The sequence below is a fragment of the Oryx dammah genome, unplaced genomic scaffold (genome assembly GCF_014754425.2).
Source record: "Oryx dammah isolate SB20612 unplaced genomic scaffold, SCBI_Odam_1.1 HiC_scaffold_9, whole genome shotgun sequence".
NCBI lineage: Eukaryota > Metazoa > Chordata > Mammalia > Artiodactyla > Bovidae > Oryx > Oryx dammah.
In genome coordinates this window covers 57,138,158-57,146,941 of record NW_024070193.1, presented here as the reverse complement: position 1 = coordinate 57,146,941, position 8,784 = coordinate 57,138,158, and the positions used below count along the sequence as shown (strand labels likewise).

The 8,784-nt window shown below is 47.1% G+C and overlaps 1 pseudogene; it reads left to right on the top strand.

The window, feature by feature from the left end:
* Positions 1-459: 459 nt before the first annotated feature.
* LOC120867657 lies at positions 460-2,547 on the top strand (annotated as a pseudogene).
* The last annotated feature ends 6,237 nt before the right edge of the window (positions 2,548-8,784 follow it).

Genomic DNA, 8,784 nt, shown 5'->3' with positions numbered 1-8,784 from the left:
CAACCATGTGAACCAGCGGAGCTGCTTCAGCACCTTCTCTGTCTGTGAAATTTTTAATCTTGAAGGAAGTTTTGTCTTGTGGTTTTTTCCCTTTTTAAAATTTTACATCATATTAGCTTCTGCTGAAATGCCCTGGGAGGACTGCCTGCAGATGTGTTTTGCTGGTCAGAGCAGGGGTTTTGTTTCCTTTCGCTCTGCCTGGGATGGTTTCACAGTGGTTATGCTAAAGCCCCTTGGTGCGAGAGCCTGCCAAGTCTGTAAAGGTGTCATCATTTACTCTTTTAATATTCTCCAGCAGTGGCGCTTGTGTTGCTTGCTTGAAACAAAGGCATTGAACTCAAGCCCCGGTGAGCTCTCTGTGGGGCACCTGTAGCAGGCAGCATTTGCTAACTGCAGTCTCAGCTTCTCCTTGACTGTTCAGGTCACATGTTCGCCTTTTGCCAAATATCAGCCGTTCCTATCAGATGAGACAGGTCACCTTTGGGGCTGATCAGAGGAAACGCCTTGAACTCATCAGACGAGAAAGCAAGGGAAGAGAGCACTTTGCATGATTAAAATAAATCACAGGATCTGGGTTCAAGTCCCTGAAGGCAGGAGAACAGGAGATGATCTGAAGTTGGGCAGCCCTGCTGGGAGGTGACAAATATACTTATTCCACCACACTGTTGAGCTGGGAATGTGAGGCCTGTTTGAAAAAATAAAGACTGAGGGCAAGCTGTTTCTGGACCTGGCTAAGTAGGAGGCACCATCATGGGAGCTGACATCTGCCACAGCAAGGAGTGGAAGGTTTGAGGCAAGAAGCCCAAGAGCCAGGACGTCTACCTAAGGCTGTTGGTCAAGCTGTGCAGGTTTCTGGTCAGACAAACCAATACACCTTCAGTCAAGTTGTTCTGAAGAGATTGTTCAGGAGTGGCCCCAACTGGCCGCCTCCGCCCTTTCCCGGATGGTGCTGAAGACGATTCCTGCAGGGGGAGGCAAAACAGCTGCAGTGGGGACGGTAGCCAGTGATGCGCATGTGTCCAGAAAATGAAAGTGTTAGTTGCTCAGTCGAGTCTGACTCTTTGCGACCCCAGAGTAGCCCCCACTAGGCTTCTCTGTCCATGGAATTTTCCAGGTAAGCATACTGGAGTGGGTTGCCATTTCCTTCTCCAGGAAATCTTCCCAATCAGGTATTGAACCTGAGTCTCCTGCATTGAAAGCAGATTCTTTATCATCTGAGCCCCCAGGGAGGCCAAGTGTGTGTCCAGGAGGAGCCCAGATTGAAGGTGTGTGCCCTGTGAGTGAGCAGCTGCACCCAGAGTTGCATCCTCAAGGCTGGGGGCAAGGTCCTCACCTTCAACCAGCTGTCTCTGGACTTCCCCAAGCGCTGTGGCACTGTCCTTTCTGGTCCTCTCGAAGGCCGAGAGGTGTACAGGCATTTTGTACATGAACCCTGAAGAGCCACACCAAATACTGTGTAAGCTCCGAGGGCCAGAAGTTCAAGTTCACCAGATGCCTAGGAGCCAGCTGGGGCTACAAAACTAACCCTAGGTTCTACCTTGCTATGAAAAAGATTTTGGATGCTAAAAAAAAAAGACAGGGCAAACTTGATTTTGGGGAAACCTATGGGTTACTTGAGCTTCCCAGGTGGCACTTGTGGTAAAGAACACTCCTGCCAATGCAAGAGATGGAGATGTAAAAGACATGGGTTCGATCCCTGAGTTGGGAAGATTCCCTGAAAAGGGAGTGGCAACCCACTCCTGTATTCTTGCCTGGAGAATCCCACGGAATTCTCCAGGAAGAGGAGCCTGGCAGCCTACAGTCCATGGGGTCGCCCAGAGTCGGACACGACTGAAGAGACTTAGCACACAGGCCCAGGTTACTATTCCCTGGAGGTGGAGACGGTCTCCAGGGAAGATGGAGCTGATAGGCCTCATGCAGGCGGCCTGGCTTACCTTCAATCCTGAATCGTCTTCACTCATTTTCTCTCTCCACCCATCCCCAAGGCTGCCTCACATTTTTTTTTGTTTTTATTTTTGACTTTTTGATGTGGACCATTTTTAAAGTCTTTTTTGAATTTGTTACAGTATTGTTTTTGTTTTATGTTTTGGTTTTCTGACCACAAGGCATGTGGGATCTTATTTCCCTGCAAGGATTGAACCCGCATCCCCTGCATTGGAAGGCAAAGTCTTAACCACTGGACCACCAGGAAAGCCCCCCAATTTCTTTTTTTTTTTTTTTTAAAGAAATAAATGCTGACTCTTCTACTTTTAGTATCTGGACACTTGCGTGCATTTTAGACGAAGGGAAACAGTGTGACTGGGTTTTTATACTGTCTCTACCCTAGTGTAGATCTTTCTACATTTCCGGTTCCTCACTTGCAAAATGGAGGTGATGATTTCCACCCCAATGTCAGAATTAAATATGCGTAGGAGGCACGGCACCCTGAAGGATACCGGGGCTTTGGAGGAAAAGCGGACCTGTTTGCGTCCTGGTTTTCTCTTAGCTGTGTCTCAGGGCAAATTATTTTACTTCTCTGGGCCTGAGTGGCCCCAGATGTATAAGTGAAGGAGTGCCTTTGTTTCGGGATGGTGGTAGATGATGTGGAGAATCTTGAGCACAGTGCATGGAGCCCCAAACATGCTCAGTGTGCGGTAGCTGCTCTCATTGAGGACGTTTTTATATCAGTGCATATCCTGACTCTCAAACTTACCATATTTCAAAATTCAATATGTGTTGGCCTGGCCTTGAGCTTGTCTAGACAAGGGGAAGCTGTCAGCACTTCATCATACCCTGGCCTCTTAGAGAATTTTCGGGGCGTTGGCCTGACGGCGGCATTGCGGAGGGCCCGGGAGCCAGAGCCACGAGGCCGGCCTTGCCGGCAGCACCCGGCGAGCACCAGGCCCTCTGCTTCGGGGGTGGGGGTCTTGCTCGACCTTGGTGTTTCGTGGCTGCCAGTTCTCAGGGCAAGACGTTAATTCAGTGGAGTCCCAGTATCAGGAATTCCAAAGCCAAAGTCAGTTGAGTGTGTCTTGGGTGTTACTTTAGTCCTTTTTCCATGTGTGAGAAGGTAGTTATGGATGGTCCGTAGTCGTTGAGGTCCTGCGGTTGTCCTGTCATGGAGACAAGAGATATGGGTGTACTGGGCACCCCTGGACTGGACCCAAGTGGGCTCTGAGAGCAGGATGGTGATCATTATTGCCTAAAATAGACAGTAGACAGAAATTTCAGGAATTGAAAGGAGCATATCTTGAGTGCAGAGACAGACATGAATACTCACTCCAGGGGTCCTGCCTACTGCCTGTCCTGGGCTGAGCATCGCCTTAGAACATTTCATTAAGTTCCTAGCAGAGGCCCAGTGCTGTGCCTGGCACTGTGTGCACATTACCCTCAATCCCCCCAAGCCCCGCAGAGCCCATGGTCGAACTTTAGTGTTGTAGGTGGAAACACTGAGGCTCAGGAGATTGGCTGCACGATGGCCATGGAACCAGGGGAAGAGCTTTGTCTAAACCCAGGTTTCTCTGAGGCCAAGTCCAAGCTTTCTGCACTCTTGAAGTGCTATGTATTACCTTCTCGGGGAGAAAGTAAAGGTGCTGCTTCAAAGGGTGCTTTGGAAACCATATCTCTGCAGGGCTGATATGGGGATGGGCACTGATGATTTTGCCTGGGAAGAAGTAACCCTGAAGTAAACACTCTTGCTTGAGAACCACAAGGAGAGGAAAGAGGATGGAGAGATGCTAATATTCACTAAGTGGTAAGGCATGGGACCACTCACACTAACCATCCTGGCCTTAAGCCTGAAGCAGGCTCTTGGAGGCCCCAGATGTGGCTGCTGTTAGCAGTTATTATTGTTTATTATTTTTTCACTGTTTTTATTTTTTTATGTATTTTTCTTGCCTGGGCTGGGTCTTTGCTGCTGCACAGGCGTCTGTAGTTGCAGCGCGTCAGGGCTGCTCTCTCGCTGCGGTGCACAGGCTTCTCTTGCGCTGGTCTCTCTGACTGCAGAGCACGGGCTCACTAGCTGAGGCACGTGGACTCTTCCTGGTGTTGGCGTCTAGATGCTGGATCGTGGGGAGGTTACAGAACGTTACCAAAGATAGACCACGGACTGTCAGGTTGGGGGCCATGAAGAGAGAGATTCAGGATTATAGCCATTTTCCAACTAGGTTAGAAGTTTTTTTTTTTTTGCTTTTAAGTATTCAGACATTAAAGAATCTGCCTGTAGTGCGGGAGACCCAGGTTTGATTCCTGGGTCAGGATGATCCCCTGGAGAAGGGCATGGCAATTCACTTTAGTCTTCTTGCCAGGAGAACCCCGTGAACAGTGGAGTCTGGTGAGCTACTATACATAGGGTCACAAAGAGCCGGACATGACTGAATGACTGACACTTTCACTTTCACATTCTGGTGTTTACTGGGTCGGGGCAGTTGTTGATTACCTGAACATCAGCCTCGTCGGGGGCGGGGGGTAAAGCAGATCCGAGACCTCTGAGGCCTCCTGATTTCCTGCATGGGGAGCCACACACCTACCCCTGTGACCGACAGCCTTGTTTAGTTTTAGTGGAAGAAGCAGGAATACGAGTGGTTCTGCAGGGGGAATCTTTTGTCTGCCTCGGCCGTTTCCTTGTCTTAAAGCCAATATTGGTAGAGGGAGTCTTTTCTTTCTTCAGCATTGTTTACTTTCCAGGATTTATATGGGGTTCTCTATCATGCCCCATATACTGGAGTACTGTTTTATAAAGAAGAAGCAAGTTTAGTTTCTTCAGCTTCTCCTAAATATTAAACGTGAAACTAATTCCATGTTCATTTGGTTTCTCTCTGCAAAGCCAGAGACTTCTCACCTCCCCTCCTCATCTTTCCCATGAGTGATTGTTGTTACAGATTCATTGTTTTCTGGAAAATGTTCTGCAAAACACATTGATTTTTGTTTCAACTCAACAAGGCCCCAGTGTGCTGGCTGATGTTAACCTAAATGCAGGGGTGATTTAAGATGCAGGAGGTGCTGGACCTGTTTGATTTGGTTCCCAGATACTGGTTTTGTCCTGATTGCTTTGGGTACCTGCTCATCCATTCTGCTGTTTTCTCTCCTCCACACTTCAGCTGAGGATCCAGGGGCTTTTCTGGACATGTGGTGGAGTGTGTGTGAGTGGTGGGGGCCCTGGGAGTGTGGAAAGAGAGCAGTTAAGGCTAGGGTCTATTTTCTCTTCAAGTTCAATATAATTTACAGTAGAATGGAAAACATTCATTTTTTTTTTTTAAGTTGGCCTCTAGGCCTTTCAGCAGAAGGTACGCTTTGTGACTACTTTCCCTAGTTTTCAGAGTAAATCAGTGGCCAAACTAAGTCATGGTCACTCACCTCAAAGACAGTGATTTTTCTCTTATTATAATTTTCTCTTTGAAGATTCCCCTAACCCTCAGCTTCCATATTTTGAGACTTCCCATCCCTTTCCTATGGACTTCCCGGGCGGCTCAGGGGTGAAGGGTCCACCTGCCAGTGCAGGAGATGTGAGTTGGATTTCTGGACCGGGCAGATCCCTTGAAGAAGGAAATGGCAACCCACTCCAGTATTCTTGCTGGGAAATCTCATGGACAGGCTATAGTCTGTCTCTGGAGGGCTATAGTCCATGGTTCTACAAAGAATTGAACATGGCTTAGCAACTGAGCATGCATACACATATCCCTTTTCTAATCTAATAGGAAGCTCATTATTTGGCAATTTCCTCTGAAACACTAGTTCTGAAAGGTGACCCCAGGTTGATCCCTACTCTTCCCATCAGCAGGGACCTTGGGACCAGCCTATCTCCCATTACAGTCCGTCTTTATCTGAACAGCTGTGAAGGACTGGGACTGGGCGGATGGACCGCCCAGTGAGCAGGCAGCTGCTCCTACGCAGTTTGAGTAAGTGCCTGAACTTGCTATGGCATGGAGACCAGAGACAACCAGAGCCAGAGATGCCTCTAACCACTTGGTGACTTCATCTTCAAAACCAGACCCAAGAAGCCTGTCTCATTCGTCATGGGTGACTCAGCAGAAACAGGGCACAGCGTTTTGTACTCTGAAGGCACTGGTGCTTCTTTGCCAGCAGTGCTTGATAATGGATTTGTGCTGTGGATGTGCACGTAGAGAGATCTTACCAAATGCCACTGCTCAAGCAGGTAAAGCTATTTGCTCCTAGAGAGGATGTTGTCCTGAATAAAGATGAGAATGTATTTACTGCCATCCTTAAGGGGAAGTGGGCGTTGGTCCAGCGGCTGATGGAGCAGGAGCCAGGCTGTCTGGGCCATTGCAGCTCTGGTGATAGGGCAGCGAGTCACTGGACTCCTCCGAGTCAGGTCTCACGGTAAATGCGACAGAGGTCTTTCTCCAGCTCTCAGGATCGTAGGAGGATCTGGGTGAAGCTGAGGTGTCTGTTATCTTTCTGGACAAAAGGATGGGTTAAGCTGGGGCCTGTGAGTCTAAGGGAAGGGCTAGCACTGAAGGGCCATAAAGTGAGGGTGAGAAGACCAGTCCCAGCGCAGAGGAGGAGCAGCAGTTCTTAGGGGGAGAGTCCTGGGCTTGAGGACTCCACCCTGAGGAGGGCAAGAAGAGGAAGAGACAGTTTGTAGTCCCAGAGTAATGAATATCTGAGAGAGAAGGAGAACGCACTGATGCTGAGTTGAGGGAAAGTCAGTGACAACGCAGCTTCTCATGGGGTGTTCCCACCTTTGTTTCCAATGAAGTGTCAGAGGCCAGACAGAGGGCCACCCACGCAGAGTCTCTGCAACAAAGAAAACAGGTCCCAGAGCAGCTTTAAGGGCGGCCTAGGGCAAGTTCAGTTGCAGCTCCCAACTGGTATTCCTTTGTGGTGATGAAGGTACAGGCTTGGGAGGGGAACAACCCCAGACTTGTCTTGGAAGAAAGCCTTTGAAGGAATCAGTGAGAACTGCTTCTGAATATTTATGGAGAATGTTGTTTATCAGTGGGTATTCCAGGCACAGGTGAAGTGTCTTCTAGCAGCTTCCTCCCCCCGGAGCCGGAGAGGGGCTCCTCTGTCCCATCTGCTGTCCCGTGGTTGGAGGGACACCCATCACTCCCCAGATCTGCTCCTCTAGGTTTGCCTATTGATCGTGCTTCTGTGATGCCCATATCTCCTGGTTGTTATTCAGTTGCGGAGTCGTGTCTGACTCTTTGCGACCCCTTGGGCTACAGCATATATGCTCCTCTGTCCTTCACCATGCCTGGAGTTTTCTCAGATTCGTGTCTGTGGAGTCAGTGATGCCATCTAACCAACCGTCTCATTCTCTGTCACCCTCTTCTCCTTTTGCCTGTCTCCTGGCCACTCCTAAATGACTGGCTTAACCCAGTCTGGTGTAAATCATGTATATGATCATATAAAATAGAAATTCTGTAACACAGGAGAAATCCTTTGAAAATATTAAACACCACCTTAATATGAAATGTAACACTATTTTTATCATCTACTCAGAATTACCTGGGCAAAAGTATTTATTTCATCTCCATCCACAATTCTTCCATAATTCCAGTTTCTTCACCCCAGTGGATGGCACCATCTTGTATCTCTGAGATTTCAAGTTATAAACTCAAGAGCAATTTTGATTCGTTATTTATTTGGAGGGGCTGTATGTAACCCCAGTTCCTTTACCCCAGCTTCTGGTGGGTGACCCAAGTATACTGGAGTCAGATGGCCAGGTTTAAATTCTGCTTTTTCTCTTACTAGCTGTGCAACTTTGGGCATGTTTTTTTTGTCTTTCCATGTCTCTCTTTTGTCTTTTGTAAAATTAAAATAATAATAATAGTATCTGTCTCCTAGAGATTTTGCAAAGATTTAAGAGGCAGAAAATATCTGGTTTATAAGTGTTCAAAGTACATTAGCTATTGCTATTATAAATATGAGATTCATAGAATTCCACTAGAACTAACTTTTCCTGGGGTTGGAGAAACATGATGGGCTGGAGACTGAGACAGACCTGGGTTTTAACACTGACTTTAAAAAATTCCTCACCACTTTTCCTTGGTAACCATAACTTTATTTTCTATGTCTAGTTCATTTTTTAAATAAGTTCATTTGTATCACTTTTTTTTTTAATTTTTATTTTTACTTTATTTTGCTTTACAATACTGTATTGGTTTTGCCATACATTGACGTGAATCAGCCACGGGTGTACATGAGTCCGCAATCCTGAACCCCCCTCCCACCTCCCACCCCATATCATCTCTCTGGATAGATTCCACATATAAGTGATATCTTGTGATATTTCTCTTTCTCTGCCTGACTGACTTCACTAAGTATGTTCATTTCTAGGTCCATTCATGTTGCCGCCAGTGGCATGATTTCATTCTTTTTTATGGCTGAGTAATGTTCCATTAATACTGAATTCTTCAGTTAGGTGTGTGACCAGGGACAAGTCACTTAGCTTTTCTGAGTTTCTTTTGTACTCATCTGCAAAGCAGTGACCTGAGCCTGCACTCAGCAATCTAATATATGTCTGTGCCTGGTGGATGTATATGGGTGGTGTATGTGACAGAGATAGTATACAAGTATATGAGTATTTCAGATAACACAGTAGCCCTGGAGGTTGCTGAAGGAGGCTGGAGTTTGCTTTCTCATATATGTTAGCGACTACTATTATTGTTATTTGCTTTCGTCTGTGAACAAGCATCAGCTTGGGATCACACGTGGGTAAGAAAAATAACATACTCAAGGGGCAACCATTCCTGTCTCACAATTAGTCTTGCTTTGAGGTTGTATTCATTCACACTGTGGCTTCTCTGAACTTTTTAACCTTTGCCTTCCCAGTGTCATCTG